The 12739-nt window shown below is 36.7% G+C and overlaps 1 protein-coding gene across 15 annotated transcripts in view; it reads left to right on the top strand.

The window, feature by feature from the left end:
* Positions 1 to 12739, top strand: part of St18 (ST18 C2H2C-type zinc finger transcription factor) — a 319839-nt gene that overhangs the window by 199529 nt on the left and 107571 nt on the right. For 12 of the 15 annotated variants that reach the window (XM_052718277.1, XM_052718272.1, XM_052718276.1 and 9 more), the window contains one exon: positions 4199 to 4241. The gene's annotated coding sequence lies outside the window, so the exon portion shown is untranslated. Of the gene's footprint in view, positions 1 to 4198; positions 4242 to 12496; positions 12641 to 12739 lie in introns of those variants that run through there. The other 3 variants (XM_052718268.1, XM_052718273.1, XM_052718270.1) reach the window with 3 other exon arrangements.

Raw genomic sequence — 12739 nt, 5'->3', positions numbered from 1 at the left:
CATTCAAATGACATCAGTCTGACTGGACATCTGCTCATGGAGGGGAGGTGGAGTCACTCATTCTTGCTCACAGGAGCTTCCAATCTGAGAAGAGCAGGTGGGGCTGGGAGAGGGCACGTGAGGCTTCTCACAGGGATACAGAGCTGTGAGTGGAATGGGGAAAAGAAAGAGTTAGGGAGAAGAAAGAAAGGCTTTCTACCTAACTGCAGCAAGGTGCTATGTTTATGAGCATTCTTGTCAACTTAAAAAACACATCATATAAATTAGATCTTTAAGAGCAGGGATTTCATAGTTTGGAAGCATTTTATTTCTGCAAGCTTGTTTTCAGAAAACAGTCGTGTGATAGAAAACCAAGAAAAATTAAACACACAGAATCAGACAGCTGAACAGTGTTTGTGTTGGAGATGACATAGAAGCGGAGATATCCAAAGCTTCATTGTTTCTGTTAGAGTAGATGAATAACTGATAAATATTTAGGGTTGTGTAGGTATGTTGATTAGATTGATTTGATAATTCTACTTTATACAAATAAATGTGTGTAATTCTAATTTGTCAATATCAATAAAATAAATATTTAAAAAAAAGAAATGAAGAAGGTCACATTCCTTTGGTGCCTACCAGCACTAACTACGCTGATTCAGCAAAGGTCCATTGGTTAATGATGAAATTGGATAAAAAATACAACCAGCATGAATTGAGCTGGACTGACCTTTGAGCCATCACATGAAACAGCAAACCTGGATGTTCAAATGATCACATTTATATAGTCATATTCATTATAATTCTTAAAAGCCATATAAAGAGGGGCATTAGTTCATATTCCCTTGCACTTCCAGTCCATGCTGTTAATTATCTGCATTAAAAGTTTGTAGCATTATGAAAACACATCGCATAAATTACATTTTAAGGACAGGGTTTCCATAGTTTTAATGAATTTTACTCCTGCACCTCCTTTTTCAAAAAAAAATATGACATGACCAAAATCTGTTCATTTGTGTTTTCTCTCAAACTTTGTAACTTGGTGTTTGTACTTTTGGGGTCTAGTTCTTATCAAACCAGTCAGATTGTTTTCCTAAGTCTTCAATAAATAAATTCAACACCTGCATCTCAAAGATCTTTATTTGTCTCTGACTTGAATGACAGGATTATCTTCCCTAGGAGAGTGGCAGAACATGTATGCCTGCCATTTGCAGATGATTTGAGTTTGCCTGGCTTCTCTTCTCCAGGAGAATAGGTGTTGACAGAAGATTTCAGTGTATCAGTTAATGGCTTGCCTAAATAATGCGATTCTATACACAGACCATTTGTTACACAGATATTAAGTGAATTTATTATTTGTGATATTATTGTCCTCTTCTATTTAGATGAGATTGGCATTGTCTATCCTTTTTGTAAGACAGCAGAGACAAATAACTCAGAAGGAACATTGATTCCTGTAAAATCTTTCTCATGTGTTTACTGAACCCACATGCATGGAACCCCATTCTCTGACCTTTATTGGAGTTCTGGTATATAAATTCATGTCCAGGACAATCTTCCTTGTCCTGTAGAGATCAATGCTAAAGCACCTGGCTTCTGCTTAGTGATAGCCTGCTGCTTTGAGAGCCACTCTCCATTTCCTTACTAAAACACACCAGGAAGATTTCTAATTTCTTTTATTAATCCTCTCTTTCTAACAATGTTGCAAAATGCCCTGGTCAAGGATCTGACACTGAGCTATCTATATGAAGGGCAATTCGGAAAATAGGTTTTTCTATACTCCAAGAGGTCTCTAGTATAATGTGACCTTCAAAATAGTGGTAATCAAAACAGAACACTTCTCATGTGAGTGTGTATCAGAAATATACTATGCCATTTAGAGGAATTTTTTAGGCTGCTAACACTGAATGTCTCAAGGAATTTGTATCATTGCTTGACATTTTAATTTGTCTTTATTTTATAATTTGTAATTAATCTATTCCCATATTTTATTTGCTTTTTGAAAATTTAAATATTGTACAAAGTCTTCAATTTGTAATTTGTGAGCTTACATTTGATAATCACACCTGTAATGAAGCACATAATTACTGTTTATTTCTTGATATGAATGGCTTCATCTGAAGGGAAGAACAAGTTCAATAGTCTATAAATTATTTTTCAGGATGTGTTTCTGTCCTGTTAGGACAGAACATTCAGTTTGTATCTATTCATTTATATCATGAGGTATTAATGCTAGAACAAACAAATGTATCTGAAATAAGGAGGACATGCTTGTTGTCCCATATGGGCATTTGTTAGCCTTTGGGTTTGGGGACTCTTTAGTGTGTTTAGTAATGAATAGTTAAGGCAATGGTTTACAAAGTGCAGTCTCCAACGATTAGCATTATCAACACATGTTCTCAGGTCAGATCTCCCTCTTTAACTATGGAATCAGTCCTCTGGGCTGGATCAAGCCTCTGCATAACTCTGATGTAGGCTAATACTTAAGGACCACTGTCCCATTACTTTGCTATCAGTGTAGCCTGTGGACCAACAGGAGCACGTGGTGCTGTGTGAGCATTGTACGATGTCACAGCAGACCTTGCAGTGTCTAATCGAGATCCTGCCTATTAGCAAGATGCCTAGGTCGTCTCCATAGGTATGAAAGCCCAAGAGTCATTGATCTAGAATTTAGGATTTAGAGTCTGGAACTTTCTGGAAACAGAGGATCTTTCATTCGGGGCATTTGGAGTATGTTCAAGTAGAGCTCCCTGCTACTTTATTGTTTGTCTAGCCCCTCAGCTTTCTCCAGATTAAAAGGGCAGAAGAGATTTATAAACTTCTTCACTAACCTGTTCAAATTTTATAAGGGCACATTCTTTCTACACCATGTGATGGAAAGATAACTGTAATTTGGTTAAAAGAGCTGTGACATAGGTAGTAAGTCAGCTATAGCTTGTAGGTATATAGTAGGTATATATATATGTATATATATACATGCACACATATATGTATGTGCATAATGTGCATGTGTGTTCTATCTAGCAATGATCTAGAATACAATGATGATCTTGGCACAGACAAAGATACAATTTTCAAGTCTCTTAATTTTTGAATTTACTTTGCAGTTATAAAGCTGGATCAGGCATCTTTTTCTCTTAATCTCTTTTCTTCTACTGTTGAATTTGATTTTCAGTAATGTAACTGCTTTAAGGGAACCTTTTATAAGTGAAGGAAACTGCACAAATCAGAGGTTATTTGTCTTTGATTACAGTGGGTTTTGCCATGCTGTGGCACTAAAGAACAAGTTACACAAAGCCTTTGAGGGTGCAATGAAGTTCACCCCCTTCCAAGGCTTTTACCATTATATATTTATCAGTGATAAACCCTGTTTCCAGCCAAAAAAAGTCATTGATCAAATAAAACCTTATTTGTCAAAAATTATTTTATCATGGAAACATATGAGGAGGAAAGGATTTAAAAAAAAATCCTTTTGAAAGCTTTACAACACCCCCATATGTAAATAGGTCTGTCACTCCTGTGTTTGTCCACAGCTACAGCTCCAGATGAACCAGGGTAGTGTGTGGTGGCAGGAACAGCTGACTCATTAGTAGAGAGCAGTGAAAGGTAATTAACCCTGGGAAAAGTACAGCTGCCATGCGGGCTGTTCCTTTCTGTAGGATCTGATTAGAAATTAGTGTTAAACCACTGATTCTTTTTTAAAAGACTATCTTTGATAATTCATTTTCTCTCTCAGGTGTGTCCCTAGAAAAGGTTCTCAAAAGTACTTATGTGTAAAGGTCTCAAATCCAAACAATGTTTTCTCTTAATAGTAGACACCTGTTTTCCTTGTTGTAGGATAGTCTTTAAAATAATAATATCTCTGGCTATTGAATGTTGTACTACCCAGACTCATATTCTGATGCACAGTTTGCATATTACCCTAAGTCTGTGGTTCTCAACCTTCCTAATGCTGCAAAACTTTAATACAGTTCCTCATGTTGTGGTGACCCCCAACCATAAAATTCTTTGCTGCTTCATAACTGTAATTTTGCTACTGTTATTAATTGTAAGGTAAATATTTCTGGAGATAGAGGTTTTCAGAGTCATGATCCACAGGTTTAGAACCACTGTTCTAAAATATTGTTTATGCAGTTAATAAACTGTAGATAATTGATATTTAATTAACTTTTCTCTTTTCTTCTTTCCATGTTTTCTCTGATGATGCTTCCATCTGTAGCAATGGCAACTCTCTGGTTCAAATTCAATAGCTGCTAGGGAAGGTAAGTGATGCCTATTTAAAATTAAAATTCCCCTCAAAAATACCTCTCCAATGTCAATGCCTTCGAAAATAAACACGTTAAGAAACTTGATTTTAGAGAACCAATAAAGATGTTGGTATTTATTAATATTGGTACCAAGATTTGTGACATCACATGTATGGTAATGAGGGGCATAAGTACTGAAATATTAAGAATTCCTGTAGGTGACTAGAGATTGTGGTGCACAGGATGATTGTCTCCCTCCCAAAGGTGTGTCTAAAATTGGTGAATATGTTACTGCATAACAAAGGGTAATGAGTCAGTTAAGAACTGTGAGATGGGAAGACTACCACAGACTATGAAGGAATGGACAACTATCCATGGTTCTTACAAAAAAGACGGTATAATTAGTCAGGGAGCTAAAGCTGGACAATGACTCAACAAAACCACCCTTTCCAGCTCTGAAGAGGAAGGGGACATCATCAAGAAAAGTGTCAGTGCCTCGAGGCAGGAGTGACTTGTAGTGTCATTCAGCAGCTCCGTGTTGTCAAGAATGAGGAACTGGACTTTCCAAGACAGCTGAGTAAGAAACTAGGTTATCCCTTACAGTGCAGCCTGACTTTGTTTCACACTGATGAGACCGTAAGAAGACCCCATGCATCCACAACTATAAAATAATAATAGATCTGATTTTTAAAGCTATTAAGTTTATGAATATTTGTCAATGAAATGAAAGAGAAATAATAGAATAAGCCAACCAATAGATAGGATATATTTTACAGCTAGTAATATAAGTCCTAGGAGGACTATTCTGTTTCTGAATGAAACAAATTCTTGAGAGGCCAAAATTGAAAGTCTAAGATTATTTATTTGGGGATGTAAATGATATTTATTGATACTCAGTGATTGTACCTTCCATTTTGTAATGCTACTCCCTTATAAAAGTGGTACGTATCATATTTCTATAAATGCAATGGTTGTGTTACTGAAAAAACAAAGGAATCCGTGTTTATATGACCCCTTCAGTGAACCTGAGTGAATATGAGGTTGGGTAAGAACAATGGAGTATCAGAGAGGGTAGAAGCCCAGGTCTCTGCAGCAGAAGTTCAGTCTATACATGAAAGCAAAGGCTGCCATTTGAACTGTTTTTCACCTGTATGATACAGAGACTGGTAGTGATCTTACTTGATTGCCCTATCTTGGTGTGTAAATTGGTTGTAATATGGAATTCCATAGGATATCATGATGATGAAGGGACATTGAGTGGTGCAGTGCCTATGAAACTCATGTTTCCTGATAAGACTCCAGTAAAGATGAGAGACATTTGCTTAGTAAATTCTATCTCCTTTCACTGTTGATAAAATTGCTAGACATGCTTTGTCCTTCCTCCTAGAAATGGTTGGTTCCATTTTCCTCTGCAATATCAATCAACTCATCAATTTTGAGTATGTGGGCATACATTACTTAAAGTAAAATGTAGGTGGCCAATGGTAAGGACCTTCTGGTAAATTTTGAATGAGAAAAAGAAGACTCTAAGAATGAGGTTCTCATAGATCTTTTTTTTTTTTCTCATAGATCTTAAAGGAGTCAGCACCCTTCCTAGACCAATCATTTTCCAAAATCTAGCTCACTGTATTTCATTTCAGATTTGGCATTCATTTCTCAAGAAGAGCCAATTTAAGGTTATGTAATTGTTCATGTAAATGAAGTAAAAGTCGTCATTGGGTAAAAATCAGGCATAGATCTGTCACATTTCATATATTGTCTTCTTTGCACTAGGGACACCTTTGAACACATAGGAAGAAAGAAATGCTGGGTAGGATGGCTCAGAACTCTAATCCCCATACTTGTGAATTGAGGTCATCTGTGATATGTAGTAAGATCTTATCTCAACAAACAAGCAAACCTTGTCAGTTTTCTTTAGCTGGCAGAACAACCAAACTGACTAAACCTATAACATCCCAGATACTGAGTGCCAGGGTTTATTTAAATCAATTAATAAGCTATAATCTCAAGAATCTATGATTATTTTGGGCTTATTTCAGTTCAACATCAATGTATTGAGCACATACCATAGCCATAAAATGGTTTCTAGGGGGCACATCTCTCCATCCATGGTCCTACCTGAGCCTAAGTAAAAGCAGAAAGACATGAGGAAATAGAGCGAAAGGCAGAACCTAATTATCAAAATGAGCAGGCCATCAAAATTCTCTTGGAGTACAGGATTCCAGAGAATGCTGTCTATCATGAGTAGGAGTGGATTTTGCAATTGTCATCCTGAAGGGGGAGGTTTCTTGGAAAGTTACATATCAAATCAACAAATTAAAGGCATTTAATTTAAGATAGTTAATTTAACCATCTGCTGTCTTTGACCCTTTCACAACTGCATGAAAACGTAGCTTTAATACAGTGACCAAGCCAGTTTGACCACTGGCATCCTTTCAGTTGGTCTTTAAGAATGTTTTCCTATTTTATTCAGGGTTCTCTGAACATCTCATGAATCACAATCATCTAGAAGTTGTCTAGGCCCCACTCATGTCCACTAGTTCCTCAGTCCCCTTCTGCCTTAGGATGTTCCACATTATATTGGAATCAATCCTTGACTTGCTGTTTGTACTGTTGAGGAAAAGAGCTGTGCCTTGAATATTTTTTATACCCATTATTTCCCATGGGACAATATGTATATTACTGTCCAGTAGGTGTATATTGAATGATTAATAGTATATTTTAGAAGAAAGATACCTATGTGAAAATAATCTATATTAAAGATTTTTGTTTATAATGATAAAGTCTAAGGATTGTGTTCCCAAAATCCATTAGCTTGTTGGCCTCAACAACTAAGAGTCATGCCATTTTCTTTTAAACCTTCAGTAGATTCTCCCATTCCATTTTCATCATCAGATAATGAAGAAAAATGACTATAATTTTTATCATAATTCATATTTAAAGAACATTGTGAAAATGCTAATGAAAACCAAAAAGTTACTATTGAGAAAAATATCAGACTTATTGAAAATATTGTAGAGAACCTCTTGAAAGTAGTAAAGGAAAGTGGAAATGTCCAAGGATATAAAAAATATTGTGTGACCATCTATATAATAAAATAGCCTAAAGAGAGAAAATTCCCTTTGCATAATGAAAAACCTTGTTTTTTTTTTAATCAACAAGTGTTCTTTGAATACCATTAAAAGTGTTTTTTGTATTATAAGGATGTTTAGTATAGATTTACTCAAAATAGCACATTTAGTTGTAACACAAGCTTTGAAGTTAAGTGGTTAGTGCAGTAAAACATGGTTTCCATAGTTACCACAGGAGAACAGAGAATAACTTTTATTTCTTTGGAAGCCAGGAAGGGGCTTTAAAGAAAAGATTATGCAAACAGACCCATGCCGGTTCATTATTCATGGCTTCACATCTGATGGGGTTTTTAAATGGGGAAACTCTTGATATTATAAGAAATTAGAGTGTTTCCACTAAAATCTAAGGCAGCACATTAAGAAATATCAACCTTCCTGTTCTCTGGACATTTCAAACTCAATTCTGAGTCAGAAGAAAGATTGGCTTAGCAGATAACTCTATCAGATACATTTTGCTTTATTGATAAGCCATGTTGTAAACAAGTTGGTTAAAAGCTGCCTGCTGAGCATAGTAACTCATTGTTCATGGCAAATCAGGGGTCACAGGCAACTTTATTATTCACTATCAGATGTATCCTGATGGACTGCCTATGGAAGGGAACTTGAAATCCATACTCGTGAAGATGTATTCAGTGCTGGCCTCATTGCTTTCTCTGTTAGAGTTTAGATATGTTCTTTCTGAGTGTTGATGGAGGTCACTGTCACACTGTCCTCTGCTGTACCTAACCCAAGGAGTTTTGTACAGTTGCCACTCAAGACACAGAATGACATGGTTTCTGGACTCAACCTTCAGCTCACCAGTCTTTAAAGCAGTGTGATTAACAGGACTTTTGCAAAGTTTCTATGTAGTTACAAGGACAGTTTCAATCTTCTGTCATTTTTTTGCATTAGCTATGATTATGCTTTTACCACAAAAATGCATTTGTTTTAAAGGTAACAATACAGACTGGGAGAATAGCTTATGTTTCATCTATATTTATCAGCATTCACTGTACATTTGTGTCTTCATTACCAGGAAATATTAAGGGACATTGTGCCATCTATTCCTGTTTACAGTTTATTATGCAGAGATAGGAAACACTTAGCATGTAAAATGAATGTAGAAATTATTCCTGGATAGAAACACGGACATTTCCCACTCGTTGGCTCTTTCTCCTCCATCACCGGATCAGAGTGTAATTGTCAGTAATCAGGCCTGCTTGCTGCTGATAAAACCACTCTGAATGCTAGCAGCCTTCTTTGTGTGATGACTCAATTATTCCAGAAGTGCCTCATCAAATCTGCCCCATCAGCTGGGCTAATAAATAAGGAGAAGAAACTGGCCCCCCAAAGCAAATTATAAATCCATTTGCATTAACCATTTCGCTGGTCCATGATCTAGGCAGAAATAAGCATGGCAGATTGTGTTAAGCTTATTTGAATATGTTTATAATGTTTACAGCATGCAACTTTTTTTCCCACAAGGTGTTGGAATTATCAATCATAAATGGCATCTAAATGCAGTTATGTTAATTACCACATGGCTTTAAGTATCTTTGAGGGCTATTTTGTTGGTTAAATCAGGTAAAATGGAGAAATAGAAGTCTTATATAAGGTATTGGAATTGCTTCAGACTTTAAGGAGAAGACACCATGATTTTCTTAAAGAATTGGAAGGACAAATATCAATACTAGGATGCATACTTGTGTAAATGTAATTGTCCTGTCTGTGTGACAGTGCAAGCCACAGTTATTTGAGTCCACTATATGACTTCAGCCTCAGAGCAAAAATGACTTGTTCTCTAAGCAAAATGACCTCTTCTTAAAGCAAATCAAAGTTGCTGTAGAATCTTTGCACTTAAGATTTCTTGAAATATTCTGTAGGACAAAGATTCAAAAGCTGGACAAATCCCTAAAAAGTCAACTAAATCACTCAATCGTAATTAGTATATTGGTTGATAAGTCTTACTTTATTCTTTTAAAATAACCAACTGAATTGAAGTTTGGTTTATATTTGAGCTTTAGTGATAAGTCGGGGAAGCATAAAGTATTCAAAATGGATGATGAAAGGCAATTTGATAAATAACATAAAATAATTCATCTTATTGAATATCCAATAATTTAAAATTGGAAACATTCTGCGGAAACCTAAATGATCCTACTGTCTCACCTTGCAGTAAGACCTGTTTTTCCTTGTGGAGTATATGAGGCTTACAGAACCTCCTTGTCCTACTCCCTCTATGATCAGATACCTGACTGTGGTCTCATTGTGAAAAAAAGCTTATGGACAATAAGAAGCAGACTTATTTACCTAAAAGACTTAAATGAAACTCACGCTTGCATTCATTTGTTCCAGAAAACAAAGCATATTCTCTACTATCAACCTGGAGAGCTCAGCAGAAGAAATTTATTTTAAACAACATAAATATTATGTGGTAACAGACTCACAAAAATTTGATGCATCATTTCCTAAATAGAGAATTGTGTGCTCTAATGGACAAAAACTACTCTAAGGCTTACTGACTAGAACTTCAAAAAAAAAAAAGAGAAACATGAATAGAAATAAATGTCAACAGAAATTATGAGAAGTAAAAATCAAAAATGGAAATTGAAGAATTCCATTGTGTTTGCAGTTAGCCATCAACCTTATATATACATATGTATTAATATGTACGTAAGTATGGTAGTATGGGATATTAAATATCTAAGTATTTATATGCACATGATATAATAGTATATTATACAAAATTTGGCTGTAACTTAAATCATTATAATCATTAATATAAAATAAATCGTGAAGTTTAGAACTGCAAAGAACTTGTATTATAATTCCAAAGCATAGACAAGTCAAAGATAAGCCTTTTCTTTATTCTAGATGGTGAATAATCTGTGAAGCTGTTAAAAGTTAGAACAGTGTATAAGACAGTAAAACTGTTAGAAGTTGTTGAAGCAGGACCTCAAGAAGTAATGATACATAAGAAGATATGTTGGTATTGTTATGTGGACTTGTTAAGGAAATAAATCCAAGCAGTCTTTAGAGACTATTTGAACTTTCCAGGCTTCTGAGAGGACTGTTGGTCTTGCCCTTCCTGACTAGACAGAGCAGACTGGTGTCACTGGTAGGCAAACCCTACAAGAACATTGGCAATGATGGTGAGCTCATGTTAGTTACATGGCATTAGTGGTGGTGGTGAGGTCATGTTAGAACACATTGATTGTGGTGGTGAGGTCATGTTACAGAACATTGATGGTGGTGGTGAGGTCATGTTAGTTAGAACACATTGATGGTGGTGGTGAAGTCATGTTAGAACACATTGATGGTCGTGATGAGGTCATGTTAGAACACATTGATGGTGGTGGTGAGATCATGTTAGTTAGAACACATTGATGGTGGTGGTGAAGTCATGTTAGAACACATTGATGGTGGTGGTGAGGTCATGTTAGAACACATTAATGGTGGTAGTAAGGTCATGTTACAGAACATTGATGGTGGTGGTAATGTCATGTTAGTTACACCATATGGGCAAATGGTGGTGAGTTCATATTAGACCAGAAGTTGTGCATGGTACACACAGTGCATGACAAATTCATTTGCTCCTTCCCCAAAATTTTTACTTTACATTTAGTTTGGGAGATTTAATAAATATTACTTCCCTTGGAACTATATGTAAACCTACAGTTCTCAGTTTAGGGGTCACAGTTGACATATTCATCAATTCATTTAGTCCATTCATCCATAAAAACAAAATACAATCTCAAATGTTGCAGGTCTCTTTTCTTTGAAATAATATAACAGAGTCATCATACTGTATCATAGACTTGAACAGAACTGACTTTTTCAGAAGCAGGTACTCATCCATGAAGTTATTAAGGACTGACATCTTCTAACTATTTTCAGAAAGGGAAGTCAGCAAATGGAGTACTTGGTGATGACTTCATGGAGTTATGACTTCTGAGCAACTGAATCATTAATTAGAAAGATACTGTGTAGCCTTTTGGCCTGCCATACTTTGGTTACCACATAGTTTCTCCTTTTAAGGTTGCTGTTTCAGGAAAGTAGGGGCTTCCATGAAAGTGAGTGCATGCTTCCAGGTGGAGGTAGAGCTGTTGGGAGTTCTCGGAACTGTCTTAACAGTGTGAATTCCCCATGGGCTATTATGCATTTAAGTTAGGAAAAATGATATTTTTAAAAGAATATACAAAATAGCCAAAGAATGGCAAATAATAATTGTTAAAACCCCAAAGTTGACATTTAATAAAAGTGGGGTTTTAAAGGCATCTCCTTGTCATCGTGCATATGTAGGAAGAGAGGAACCCAGGTTGCAGTGGGAGATTCCTGTTTGATTATGATGGGCTTCTAAAGAGGAGCTGGGTGGAACTGTAAGTGACCGACTCAGAGTCAGCATCCTGAGAGGCCCTGCTTCCCATTTGTATTTCACTGTGCTTCCACATCCTGGGCCTTTGCATGTCAAATCATATTCCTAAACTTATCTTTTCTCAGCACCCTCTGCACACTTCTCAAGCAGATCTCAGCTGTGCTGCCTCCTTTCTAGTCTCCAGGGAGGGAAGCCGCAGCAGATGGGGTTAGGGCAGAGGGCTGACGCATCTGACAGCAAACGGCTAGGCTGCTGAGTAGAAGCTGTGAGCATCAGGAAGCGCCTTCTCCCAGGAGACCCAACTAACCACTGAAGAAAGTTGAAAATGAGCCCTTTGAGGAATGCTATTAAAAGTAGTAAAAAATTGCAATTGTGCAGATGACGTGCTGCTGTGTGCTTATTCGGATGCTAATGAGTTTGACATTAGGGAACTCAGAGGCTTTACAGCTACTCCCTTATGTGATTCAGTTCTTTATTGGCAATCTTTGAGAAAATAAATGGAAAATGTATTGCTAATAAATACATAACACGATAGGGCATTAGACAGAAAGCCATTACTTTCAGGATTTAGAAAGAGCTTTGTTCACCAGTGTGACTGCTTCTAGGATCTTTTGTTTTAGGTTGGTGTGTGGCAAACAAAGGGAAGTAGGCAGGTGGAAAGCTCCAGAACTCTTTCTGAATAAGAGTGCAACAGAATGAGCCAAAAACATTTCTTATTTTTTAAGTTGCGATCAAATACAAAATAAGAATTCCCAAGCTGTGGCACTCCTTTTCCATTCTTCTAGCCACAATTGCTGACTTGAGTTGAAAAAGCATCTGATTCGTGTCTGGTCAAAGCCTGCAGGGAACAGGCATCTGTGACTCAGAGGCCACTGCTTCAGTACACTGCACAAGGTAAACAGCAGCAACAGAAGTCTCCTGCAAGGAAGGTTGGTAGCTTGTCTCTTAAAACATCAAACTGCCAGCTGTGAACATGTAACCATGGGCATGAGCACATGGTGTTAGTACAGCAGGGCCCGCTCTGATGC

This window comes from Peromyscus californicus, unplaced genomic scaffold (genome assembly GCF_007827085.1).
Source record: "Peromyscus californicus insignis strain IS unplaced genomic scaffold, ASM782708v3 Scaffold_5__1_contigs__length_169319896, whole genome shotgun sequence".
NCBI lineage: Eukaryota > Metazoa > Chordata > Mammalia > Rodentia > Cricetidae > Peromyscus > Peromyscus californicus.
Note: the sequence above shows the minus strand (reverse complement) of the source record. Positions and strands in the feature narration are given on the sequence as shown.